At 37.3% G+C, this 13952-nt stretch overlaps 1 non-coding gene across 1 annotated transcript; it reads left to right on the top strand.

Moving 5' to 3' along the window:
• The first annotated feature begins 13528 nt into the window (after positions 1-13528).
• LOC145123113 (small nucleolar RNA R71) lies at positions 13529-13635 on the top strand. The gene has a single exon (XR_013714991.1). It is a non-coding gene; the product is annotated as a small nucleolar RNA R71 (small nucleolar RNA).
• The last annotated feature ends 317 nt before the right edge of the window (positions 13636-13952 follow it).

Here is a 13952-nt window from a genome sequence, read left to right on the forward strand (position 1 = left end):
CATGTCCAAGACAAAAATGCCACAAGCATGCTTTGTCTATACCATTAGATGAATCAATATGAAAAACACTATTTCCTAAATTGTCTACAATTATTACAGTTTAATACAGACCATTACAAGGTAAAGCTTCAAAATAAAAAACGCCATTTTTATAAGCATGAATATAACCATTCTCATTATTAAATGAATATCTAAAACCTTGTTTAAATAAAGCATGCAAAGAAATGATGTTTCGTGTCATCTCTAATGAGTAGCAACAATTTATTAACCCACTACTAAGCATCAAGCCATAAAATCCAATCTTGGTGACTAGTAACGATCGCCTATTCCCCATGATTAAGTTCATCCTTCCATGATCCACATCATCACTTATTTTTAGCTCTTGAAAATCAGAACAAATGTGAAATCCACATCCTATATCATGGACCCAAGAATGAGAATATAATGAGTTTTTAGAAAACATAGTGTAAATACATGCTAAGGTTGGTTTCACCTTGTCATCCTTGATGTCCTGCAAGTATTTCGGGAAGCTACGTTTCCAATGCCCATTGTCATTTCAATAGAAGCAAATGGACTCTTTGGGATCAGAAACGGGAGGAGCATTAGAACTGGACTTCCCTTTGGGTCCTGTGCTTGACGACCCAACATGGGATTTAGCCTTCCAGTTTTGCTTGGGATGACCTTTCCTCTTCTTCCCCTTTCCTTGACCAATGGCCAGAACAGGTGCACTAGCAGGAGTGGAAGCAACATTTTTTCCCTTCATTCCTGCTTCAGCCGTTCTTAGGAGGTTGTGCCATTGTGACAGAGTAGTTTTATTGTTGTTCGAATGATAGGTCAATATGAACTTATCATAACAACTTGGCAGAGAGTTCAACACTATGTCGATTGCCAACTCTTCATCAAAATTCACGTTGAGCTTGATTATCCTATCCACATATCATTGCATTCTCTGAATGTGGCTACTAACAGACTCACCTCCTTCATCTTTCTTGCAATGAGGGACTTTACCACTTCGTACTTTTCTTGACGAGCTTGCTTATGGTATTTCTCCATAAGGTCCTTGTTTATCTCGTATGACTAGTAATCCTCATAGTGCCTTTGCAATTCTAGAGTTATTATGGCCACCATGATGCGTGCAACTTTTGTGGCATCATTATAGTGTTTCTTGTAGGCGGCCAAATCATCAGGAGTGGCGGTCTCTTCGTCAATTTCATCTAATGGTTTCTCGAGGACATATTCTTTGTCCTCAAAACGAAGAACCATTTTGATGTTGTGCATCCAGTTGTTGTAGTTGGTGCCATCCAGTTGCAACCTCGAGCAGATGCTCAACAGAGAAAAGTTGTTGTTGTTGTTGTTAGAGGAGGAGGAGGAATCAGAAGCATCAATAGGAGTAGACATCTATAAGAGAAGAAGGATAGTTTTAGTTAGATAAGAATAATCCTCAATATAACACCCAAAATGAAATATCAAGGCTAGGATCCAACTAAATAATTCACAACTTAGAAAAGGGATGTCGTAATCTTATTGTAAATTATATAAAGGTAGGTAAATGACGATTTACCAATTTCACCATCGAAAAACGAAATTTGAACGAATTAGGTTTTTATATTAAATTCCTAGATCTTTAGATATTCATTGAACTTTTCAATGACATGTTTAATCTCGATTATGCTCTTCTATTTGTGACTGGGATACTGAGGATCACAAACAAGATGTGAGTAACCATGCAAATTAGCTTGGTACTCTCGATGTCATTTATCATCTCATTTTAGTGTGTCGGTTAGCCACACACGCTCCACTAATGAATGATAATTTTCGAGACATCCATTGCGAATCTTTATTACTCCCTATTAGTGTGCCGGTTAGCCACACACGCTCAACTAACGACTATTAAAATGCAATGTGCAATTTCTTGGGTTAGCATACAAATTCACATTTTCCTAAAGTAACTAAGATTAGGAATTTAAAAAAATAGGTTTAGTTACTTTAAAATTCATTATAGTTATTAATGAGAATTTTGTCATATCAAACTCGTTCGGCTAATGACCCTCCACCAATCAAGGAAGCAGTGGGTGAGAGTAGACACCCATTCAACTGCCATTTTATAAGCAGTTTCCTTATACCCCCTTATAGACCGACTTCATGAATGAGACATAATAACGGTTCGACTGGCTCGTCTTATACATATAGTAATATTAATCTTTTAATGTTACATATATTATAAGGGTGTTTTTTAAAATTTTCAAAAATACCAAGGTTATATTTTAAAATTTCAAAATTAATATTCAATTAATTAAATTAAAAAAATAAACAAATCATGAATTTGAGATAAGGATATCAAATTACTAAGATAAATATTCAGTTTTTACATAATTAAAGCATTATTTAAAGCAATTATCCTAATCCATTCATGAGATAAGCCAAAAATCCGATTTTTGTGGATCTGACCGTTCACCACGTCGTGGTGAGCATTACCACATCGTGGTTGAACAAATTCGTAGGTCACCACGTCGCGGTGAAGAACACCATGTCATGGTGTCTGGTCAGAATAGCAATTCTAAATTCTTTTTTTTGTTCAACTTCACCAATTATAATAATTCAACTAGAAAACAACCCCTGGGCTCTGATACCACTGCTGAGTTTTATGCAAAACATTAAATTTAACCCTAAGTGTGCATGCAACCCTAATAAAGATCTATGTTGTCTCTATTATGCAACTATGAACAAAAAATAAGAAACCCTAATTCACCTAGCATATTTTCAAAAATATCAATTAGGTTAGAAGAACATACCTTGATTGTTATTGAGAAATAACAAAGATCATTACGTTGTTGAAGCCTCGAGAGTAAGCACCACAAATGTCGTGCCTCTAGTGGTTCACACCCAACACTAGCAAGAAGATAGAGATAGATATAGGAGAGGGAGGCTAAGGATTTTCGGCTATCTCTTCAAAAGAATCAGTGACCAAATTTTGTAACACAAAGGGTCTATTTATAGTGAAGTCATTAAACCCTAGATAAGGCCAAATCCAACATTATCTTGAACCGGGTAGTTATCCAGTTTCCTAATTATCCACATGGACAATTCTATAAACCCTAAGGCTCCTTGAAATCATCCATGCTTATGGGATGGTTATAAAATGCCTCTTGCTCAACTATTAAACAATTACACTTTAGTCCTTGCACTTATAGTTAATTCATTTAATCACCAAATTAATTCAAATTAATTTCTGATTAAATATAACTAAATATTACTATTTCTAATTAATATACCATTTCTATAATATATTAATAAATTATTTATTTCAATTTATTAATTAAGTAATAAATCAATATCTCTCTCCAAAAGTCATCTTGTCTAGTTGCTAGTGTTGAGGGCAACCCAAAAGGACTCTGCCACTATCAGTTCAAGTATATACTAATTATAGTTATGGGATTAGACACATAATCCAACACACGGAAAATGAGCTCACCCATGAAACCATTTTTATTGACGAGCCACCCTAAGAATCGAACCTTATGTACTTCAAACTTGCATTTAAAGAAATAATCCCTAACCTCATCCTCCTCTGAAACTTCAAGAACCTCTTGCAATAGCTCCGACAAACCTAGCATATCAATAGAACTCCATTACTCGTACCAGAAAGATCTCGATGCTACCATATGACAAGTACCTCTTTTGTGTCCTTTCTCCGCTTGTCGCCCCAACCACGACTGCTTAAACCCGCTCAGCGAATAAAAAACCTTGAATTCTCTACTTTGATGGTCGTGCCTGGCCGCACACCAGTTCCCTCCTCTTTTATCGGAATTCCAGTTTGGCCTTGGAATCAAATTTCAATCTACATAAGAGACACCCAGTCCTATGAAAACTAGGTCGGAGGCTCGACTCGCGACATGATCTCCAATCCGACCACCGAACCGAAGAACAATCAATCTCATACATCCTTATACTAAAATATGGAAACTATTTACAATAAACCAGACTTTACCCCCTTACGGCCGAAATCAATTTGGAGAACATCGTCCCTTTCTTCTATCTATCAACTGACACGCATCCAATATCTTCTCCGTAAAACACGGAAAGATGTACAAACATAAACCCGTTGTAGAAAACGATATCCCAAGGCATCGGCCGACCACCCAGCCTCAGGCTGCAATCCTTGAGTCGATAAAAACAATCTCTACCTACTTGAGTCATGCGAATAAAATTGGCACTACTTCGAACAAGGCCCTCAAGACCTTAGAATCATCTAACTCACACTTGTATGCACAATTTAGACAAAATCTTCCATGGCCACTTAAGCGCAAACAACTACGAAACTCATCCTTATACCGAGCAACCGATACCGAAAGAATGAGAGAGACGGAAACTGGATACAACTAACCCTAGTGCTATACCACATTATCTACCGGTAACCAGCTCTCGATAACCTTTTAGCTCTTCCTGATCCCTATATGAATCTTGTCCGTCCTGTAGTATTAGGCCCATATTTCCTTCCACACATATCCATACTCATCCCAAGAATTATCTCAAGGTTCCCAAGTCCCTACACTCGACCACTACTAATCGGAAATACATGTGCTCTCACAAGCACCAACTACAGATCTTCCTAGACTCTCACTCTAGGATTATTATCACACTTATGCATGCACTAGCATACCTTAACACTTTTCTTAGGTCACTAGGAACTCCACCACTACTAAGTGTACCAGCACACCCATATACTTAGAAAAGCCACCACAAAACTTCCTAAATTTTCACCCTAGGATTCCTCTTACGCAAGTGGCCACATTATCACATATGAACAACCTTCCTAGGTGACTGAGAATTCCCATCCCACCCTGCTATCAGTTCTAGAAAAAACTTCTACCAATTCAACTATGCATTTTATGAATACAATTACATGCAACACAGATTAAACAGTCCTTCGACTGAAAGATCTTGCGCTACAACGGTTGGACTCAAAGAAGAGTTTCACAATAGAGCCATATCAAGCATTCTAAAACTATTTAATCTTCATGGTATGCAACCTAATGTATGCATTTAATAGTTAATTAATATCAATGTTGGTTTCATATAGCACAAAGCAAGAAGCATTCGAGCAGCAAATCCAACAGGAAACAAGGCATCATAAAGATTAGACAATTCTAGCATGCAATTCCTTAAGATCCTTAGCCTACACACTATCATGCATCTCTAACAGTTCACATATCATGCACAAAAAAGACATATCTCAAAAGCAAACATTCTGGCATGTAACCCTGATCATATTCTTAGCCTACTTTTAGCATTTGATTCATACTATAACATCAATAACATATCAAAGATGTATGGATATTTTTGGAATTACTTACTTGAGCTCCAGATGATTGTACACAACACATATTCTTTTCTCCTTTTAAGTTCACTGGTTTTCAAAAAGGTTTATAAAAAATCATAGATCCTCAGTTTGAGTTTGGAATCACACGAGTGTTCTCCAAATCCCTCAAACCAATGCTTTGATACCAACTTGTAATGTCCAAATTTTTTCGAACAATTTTTTTATATATAAACTAGCATAAACACTTATTTTTATAAAGGTACGTTCAAAGCAAAACCATTTGTTCATAACCGAAATCCATAAATCAGAGTTATAACGAAAGTATCTCGGAATAAAAATCATAAAACTGCTGATGTGTGTGTATAGTCCCGTCTTCACATCCCCAAGAATTGATAAAGTACCTAAAACAATTAATCCACAATTGTAAGAACAAATCTTAGTGAGTTGCCCAAAGAATCACATAGAGCACATCATGGCAAACGTGTATAACAACAACGGGTTATCAGCCACCCTATGGACTATCAGCAACCGTAAGTTATCAACAATTTAATGACAATAATTTTGGGTTATCAACAACCTTGAGCTATCAACAACTCACATATAGAAAACTGGGTTATCAGCAACCCTGAGCTATCAACATCTCACATAGCATGTGTTATAAGTAACACAATGAGAAAACTCACTTGAACTAAACAACAGAAGTTCAACAACAACTTCAACAACAAAAACAACTAACACAAGCTACCTTAACTCAAACAAGAATTAGTTCGTAGTTAAACACTCAATTCTACCAAGGTTTGACAAAAATTCAACGGTCAACTAAACTGATCACCATGTCGCGACCAAAGCCCTTGACCGTGTCGTGGTCACGACATCAAATCACAAGGGCTCCCATGCCACCACATCGTGGCCATGCATTTTCCATGTCGTGGCCCTGCTGATGAACAACCTAATCTTATAACTGCTTAAATCGACAAGTCCAAGTATTGTACTTTCCAAAAGGCCTTAATACACTCCCATGGCTCATAAAAATCATAAATTTATGGAAATGCATGTCCAATGCACGTTGATGTGTGTGGAATGCACTAGTTTTAATCCTACTTTTTAATATAAATTAGACACACAAAAGGCAATGTACCTGTCGATTGGTGGTATAGTTTAGCAAGCAGGGTATCGAACACAGGGAACGACAATTAAGTTAATTACTAATATTATCTAAAAACAAGCAATAAAAGAAAGGGCTTTCTCTAGTTTTGCAAGACTAGAAACTTAAGTACTTAACTAATACTCAACTAAGCAACTAACAGCTAAGCAAACAAAAATCAACTAAATTTAATAATGGAAAAGAATTATGTTTAGATTTTGAATCATTTATTCCTATGGTTGATTTTATGACAAGTGAAATGATTAATTGGCACTGGCTACCGATTAGTGTGATTAGGTTTACGTTCGCTATTACTAATCCTTAGAAAACAGATTAATTTAAACAGTGGCCAAGTGATTAAACTAATAGATTTCCTAGTTTATTGATTCAGGTTAAGTAAGACTTGTAGTAGCTAATCAAATTGCTAATTCAATTAACCTCTTGTTGATGGTTCGTCACACAAGCTCACACATTATTTTACCTATTTTCTAATTAACCCTAGTTTCACGTTCGCTATTCCTAGGCATATAACAATGTTTTCACACAAATCATATGAGATTAGCAAATAAGAGATGTTCATGCAACTTAAAATGCTGGTAAATTAACAGAAAATAGTTGTGATTAACACATAAGGTTCTTTAACAAGCTAAACAAAACAAAATTACCAAATTAAATTAATCCAATCATTAAATCAAACCATATTCATAAAGTGATCTATCCTAAACAGAATTTATGAGTTTTTAGCTCATAATTAAAGCAGGAAACAACTCAAAAACGAAATCAATTGATGCAAACATAGTTTAAACAAAAGATTAAGTAAAGAGTACACTTGAATTGCCTTGATCTCCCCAAAATCGAATGCTTAGACTCGATCTTCAAGTTCCAGAGCTCCAGCAACAACTTGAATCGCAAATTAACCTTCAAGTGTTCCAGAGAGAGGTTCCAAATTCGTGAATTAAAGCCCTTTATATAGTTTTTGAAAACAGGGGCTACTCGTCGAGTCCATAGACCGAATCGGCGAGTCCCCCACTTAAAATCCGTGTGCGTCAAGGAATCTTATTTGTTCGTGAATCTTCGAACCTACTCAGCGAGTAGGCACCCAACTCGCCGAGTTCTTCAGGGTTTTTTTTCTTTCTTTATTCTTTCTTCAATTTCCGAGCTTCCTATCGCTTTTTCTGCTTCCTTTTGCTTCCGAGCTCATCTTTTAGGCTAAAAATACATTTTAAACATATTTAAGTACCTTGTGTTCATAATTTGCAATAAAATAGCCAAAATTGATTAAGATTTAACACAAAATATATGACTAATTATGCACATATCAAAATACCCCACACTTAACATTTGCTTGCCCCCAAGCAAAACTGAATTTTAACATACTAGCATCACATAAAATAATTCCAATCAAACCTAGCCATTATGCCAAGACCACAACGCATGCATTTGTGTCTAAAATATTTCCTAAGGACCCCCCCTAATTCTAAATACTCACAATCCTCATAAACACTCGCCCACGTCTTTTGAACAACTCTCATTTTATGCATCCCTCCGAATCCATCCGCAAAAAACTTCCTAACCTCAAGGTATTTTTGGTCAAGCAACCCAAGCATACATAATCTAGAAAATTACAACTTTTTGATACCACTATAGTGCTTATTTGGAATTCTTCAATTCTTTGATATTTGATCTTTGATTTCTTTGAATTCACCACCTTGTTGTTTGATTTTCGGTATCGTCAACTTTTTGAATTTCTTCAGAACTTTGATCTGTTGATCTTCATACTTTGATTGCTCCAAAATTCTTTAACTTTTCTTGTAATTCTCTCTCTCTTTTTTTTAACATGTATCTCACTTTTTTTTCCACTCAAAACCTACATGCTTAAGCAGGGGCGCTCAACTTCAACCTTTATTGGTTAAAGATATTAGTTTTCCTGGATACATTTCAAGTACACGATGCTAAACATGTTGCGTACCTCAAACTAAGCAAGGTTGTGTTTTTGTCCCATGATTTCACTAGAATAAAGGAGGCCACAAATGCATTATAACGTATATAGGCTCAACTAAACATTTGGGTTCTTCATAAAATCATCAAACACAATACTAGCATAATTCCTAATTGCTTTTACCAAAATTTTCTAAATTAGCCCTAGCAATTTTTTATGCAAAAATTTCAAAAAAACTAAAATTTTCAAGATTTTCGAAATTTAACTAAAATTTCAACTAATGTAACCAACCCCCTACCCCACACTTAATTTATGCAATGTCCCCATTGCATGTTATCCATGATAAAGAAAACATAAAAATAAAGAGGGAATTGGAACAAACTCCCCTGGGATAGTAGTACGAAGTTGATATTTCGTCTTTAAGGTCCATCTTCAATTGACTTTAGACATGGGAACAACTCATCCATGTCTTGGGTGTCAAAATCTCGTGTGGTACAGCTCCAATTATAAGGAAAAAACTCTTGGAAATGCTCGGAAAATGATCTCCAAAGAATAGAACCAATGCCCGTATCAAATGTCATCAAATTATTGGCTTGAAAGTAGAATTAACGAGTGACTCATTGAGTAGATATGCTAACTCACCGAGTTGTAGCGTGACTGGCAGAAAAGGCACGAAGTTTCACATGGACTCATCGAGTCCATAAGATGCACTCGGCAAGTAGACCGCTATGTGAAAAAAAATTTGTATTCTGCCCAGATCCGTTTCTGATGTATGGGGGTAATATAAACTAATACTTTTCTTCATTTTTCTTCAGTAAATAAATACTCTATAACTCGTCTATCAATCGTACTCATAACTTGACTCAAAACTTCATTTTCTCTCTTGCCTAGAATCAAATTCTTGCTTGGTTAGCCTTGACTCTATACCCTCACATGCAATCCTAAGCCTCAAACTGAAAAGATCAAAGCAAACACAAGTAATAGAATACAAAAACATCCTACATAATCCTAGCTACCATAAGTTCAAAATAAAACAATCAAAACAAACAAAAATAAAAATTATCTTTAACCGAACATATCAAAATAAAATTAAATCAAGCAAAATGAAAAATAAAAAGAAAGCAAACTCTAGATATCGGGTTGCCTCCCGAAAAAGCTTCTTTTTGAGGATTCGTTAGCTGGAATCCTTCCCACTCTATGTTTCAATGACTTCCTCCAAATCTAGTCGTTCCTCAAGTCTTTCGTCCCTTGGCATTCCTTCTTCATATCTCTTCACTCGATGCCCATTAACCTTAAAGCTTGACCCGTCTTTACTCCATAGCTCAATTACTCCATAAGGATAGACATGTTTTATTGTAAAAGGCCCGGTCCAACGAGTGCGTAATTTTCCCGGAAAGAGCTTTAGTCTTGAATTGTACAATAGAACTTTTTGTCGTTCCTCAAACTCCTTATTAGCCTTCAACCTTGCATCATACCATCTTTTGGTCTTGTCCTTATAAATTAATGAGTTAGTATAGGACTCATTCCTCAATTCTTACAACGCATTCATTTGCAAAAGTCGATTTGTACGCAACTCATTTGGCTCAAAATTACATGTATTCAAAGCCCAATAAGCTTTGTGTTCAAGTTCCACGGGTAAATGACAATTCTTACCATATACTAGCCTATAAGGTGTGGTTCCAATGGGTGTCTTGAATGCGGTCCTAAATTCCCAAAGCGCATCATCCAATTTGTCTACACCCCACACATTCCCTTTTTATCCTTGATCTCGATGTCAAATTCTTGTAGTAAGAGTACCGATCGGATCAATCTTGGCTTTGCATCCTGCTTGGCAAACAAGTACTTAATAGCAGAGTGGTCAGTGACAACAGTAGTTTTAGATAAAATAAGATAAGGGCGGAATTTGTCAAAAGCATACACCACAGCTAATAATTCCTTTTCGGTTGTGGTGTAATTTTCTTGGGCGGGATTTAATGTCTTCCTGGCATAATAGATGGGTTGAAAGTGCTTATCAACCCTTTGGCCAAGCACGGCTCCTAAAGCAAAGTCGCTCGCATCACACATTATTTCAAAGGGCAAGTTCCAATTCAGGGCGACAATGATCGGGGCATTAGTTAACTTTTCTTTTAAAACTTCAAATGCAGTTAAACACTCTTTAGAAAAATTAAAAGGTGCATATTTTAAAAGTAATTGAGTTAGAGGTTTAGTAATTTTTAAAAAATCTTTTATGAAACGGCGGTAAAAACCCGCGTGTCCTAAAAAACTCCTAATGTCCTTCACATTAGTTGGTGGGGGTAATTTAGCAATTGTATCAATTTTTTCCCGATCCACCTCAATTCCTACCTTGGATACTTTATGACCTAATACTATGCCCTCTTTAACCATAAAGTGACATTTTTCCCAATTTAAGACTAGATCGGTCTTTTCACACCTAGCAAACATCAAGTCAAGGTTAGTGAGACAATCATGAAATGAGGAGCCAAAGACAGAAAAGTCATCCATAAATACTTCCATAAACTTCTCTACCATATCATGGAATATTGTCGTCATGCATCTCTGAAAGGTTGCGGGCGCATTGCATAACCCAAAAGGCATGCGGCGATAGGCAAAAGTCCCACTTGGGCAAGTGAAAGTAGTCTTTTCTTGGTCAATTGGGTCTATGGGGATTTGAAAATAACCCGAGAATCCGTCTAAGAAACAATAGTAACTATGGCTAGATAATCGTTCAAGCATTTGATCAATAAAAGGACTGGGAAAATGGTCTTTACGAGTGGCATCGTTTAACTTCCGGTAATCGATGCACACTCGCCAATCGGTTACCATTCGGGATGGCATGAGCTCATTCTTCTCGTTTGTGACAACGTTCATCCCTCCTTTCTTAGGCACCACTTGAATGGGACTAACCCATGGACTATCGAAAATAGAATATATGATCTCTGCATCCAAAAGCTTGACTACCTCCTTCTTTACCACTTCTTGCATGTTCGGGTTCAATCGCCTTTGATGTTGCACTACCGGCTTTGCTCCTTCTTCTAGGTTGATCTTGTGGGAACAATAAGAAGGGCTAATGCCTTTAATGTCGGCAATGTTCCATGCAATCGAATTCTTTCTTTTTTTAGAACTCAGACTAACTCTTCTTTTTCAGATTTGGTAAGGTCAGAAGCTATAATTACAGGTTTTTGTTCACCTTCTTCAAGAAATGCATACTCCAGATGATTAGGTAGAATTTTCATCTCTGATCTCGTGTTTTGTATGCTGAACATGTCGAGTCCAGGGAAAAATTCGCGTATGGTCGCCTTTTTTCAAACGGACTCATCGAGTCAGAGGATGCTACTCGGCGAGTCGGGCTTTCAGCAATTCTGTTTAATTCATTATATTCAGCTTCTTCAAGCAGTCTCTCTATCTCCATCAGATCTCTTTCCACATCAAATTCATCTTCAAAAGTAATGGTAAACTTTCTTGGTTTGTCTTCCTTCCACTCTTCCGTTAACTCCTCCAACATATCAACCGAGAACGTCGTGTCATCACTACACCTTGCATGCTTCATGGCATGATCTATTCCAAATGTAACTGATTCTTCCCCTACCCCAAGGGTAAGTTTTGAATCTCTCATATCTACTATAGCACTCGTGGTGTTAAGGAAGGGTCTTCCAAGTATAATCGGGACTTGAGGATCCGCTTCCATGTCTAGCACTATGAAGTCTGCGGAAAACACGAACTTGTCAACTTTTACTAATAGGTCCTCGCATATCCCCCTCGGAAATGTTACCATTTTATTAGCCAAGTGAATTTCCATTTGAATTGGCCTTGGTTCCGAAAGGTCTAATTTCTTGAAGAATGAGTATGGCATGAGGTTAACACTTGCCCCCGAATCAGCTAATGCATGGATAGTTGATAAATTCCAGAATTGGCAAGGCAAGGTCAAACTATCAGGGTCACCTTTCTTCTTAGGTAATTTGTTCAACATGGCGGCTAATTTTCATTTAGAACCACCTTCTGCACCTCTTCCATCTTCTTCCTATTTGTAAGAAGCTCCTTTAAGAACTTGGCATACTTAGGCATTTGTGCAACCGCCTCGATGAAGGGCATATTGATTTGAAGGGCTTTGATGTGTTCCAGAAATTTTTGATAATCAATATCATTCTTATCTTGTTTAGCTCATCCTGGAAACGACAATGGAGGCTGATATGGTTTAACAAGAGGCTTATTATTCTGTTCAGGTGGGGGACTCGTCGAGTCCATGTCTTCGACTCGACGAGTCGTATCGGGTTTCTGCAATTTTTGGTTTTCAGATTCTTCCTCTTGCACCCTTTTCGGATCTTCCTTCTGAATAGGGGTCAGAGGAGTAATAATATTCCCGCTCCTAGTTGTTATGATGTTTATATGTGCGCCCTTCGGATTGTTTTCGGTATTACTAGAAAGCGCACCCGATTGTCTCTCGTTTATTTGTAGTGCAAGTCGGCATAGTTGTTTTTCAATGTTGAGGATGGAAGCTTGCTGATTTCTCATCAAAGATTGTTTCTCTTTCATCATGAGTTGTTGTTCTCTCATTGCATCATCGGTTTCGTTGTGTCGTTTCTCGGACGCAGCTGCAAGTCTTGTGAGCATATTTTCAAAGTCTAGCTTCTTCTCTTGCACTGGTTCCTCTTTTTGGAAGAAACCTCTTATCTTCATTTTATATTTCTCCTCCTTAGCCTTTTTAGGTAGCCATTCTTTCTTTGGTTTTCGCCAATCTTCATCGTATTTATCGCCACCTGAGTAACACACTTGCGCTTTCCAGTTCCCATTCTCGTCAAGATCGCAATCCTTTGTAAGGTGAGGCCCGCTACAGTTTTCACACCCCACTCTAATGGCATGGATGGATTGGTCCATCTTAGTCATCCTTCGATCCATACTCTCTAATTTGGGCATCAACACTGCCATTCTATCATTCACAGAGTTCACCACCCCTCGAGTCGAGTCATGTCTTGGATTCTGATATTCTCTAGAGTGTTTAGAGAATTCTTCAATGAGTCTTTTAACTTCAACCGGAGTTTTCTTCGTTAATGGGCCTTGAGAATCAAGTAGTTGTCTAGTGGTGACATTTACTCCATCATAGAAGGTTGACACTTCTTGTTGCACGTTGAGGTCATTTTGTGGGAAATTCCTTAGTAGAACCTTGTAGCGCTCCCATGCTTCGAATAAAGACTCTCTCGCTTGTTGCTTAAAATTGGCAATGGCCTTCTTGAGTTTAGCAATTTTAGATGGTGGGCAAAATTGTTCCAGAAACTCCTCACGCATCTTAGCCCATGTAGTAATCTCTCCTGGTGGTAGTGCTTTTAGCCAATCCTTTATAGCCCCTTTAAAAGTAATAGGGAGAATCCTCAATAACACTGTCTCTCTAGGTACATTTGGAATGTTGAAGTAGTCGTCGATGTCGTTAACTTTATCAAGATGCTTGTATGCATCTTCATAATCATTTCCGGTGAAAGGAATCTCCTTCAATGCGGTAAGGATGTGCCCCTTAAGTTCAAACGTGGCAGTGGCGGGTATGACGGGTTGAACAAGCC

Source organism: Lactuca virosa, chromosome 6 (assembly GCF_052849685.1).
Source record: "Lactuca virosa cultivar CGN04683 chromosome 6, Lactuca_virosa_CGN04683_v6, whole genome shotgun sequence".
Classification (NCBI taxonomy): Eukaryota; Viridiplantae; Streptophyta; class Magnoliopsida; order Asterales; family Asteraceae; genus Lactuca; species Lactuca virosa.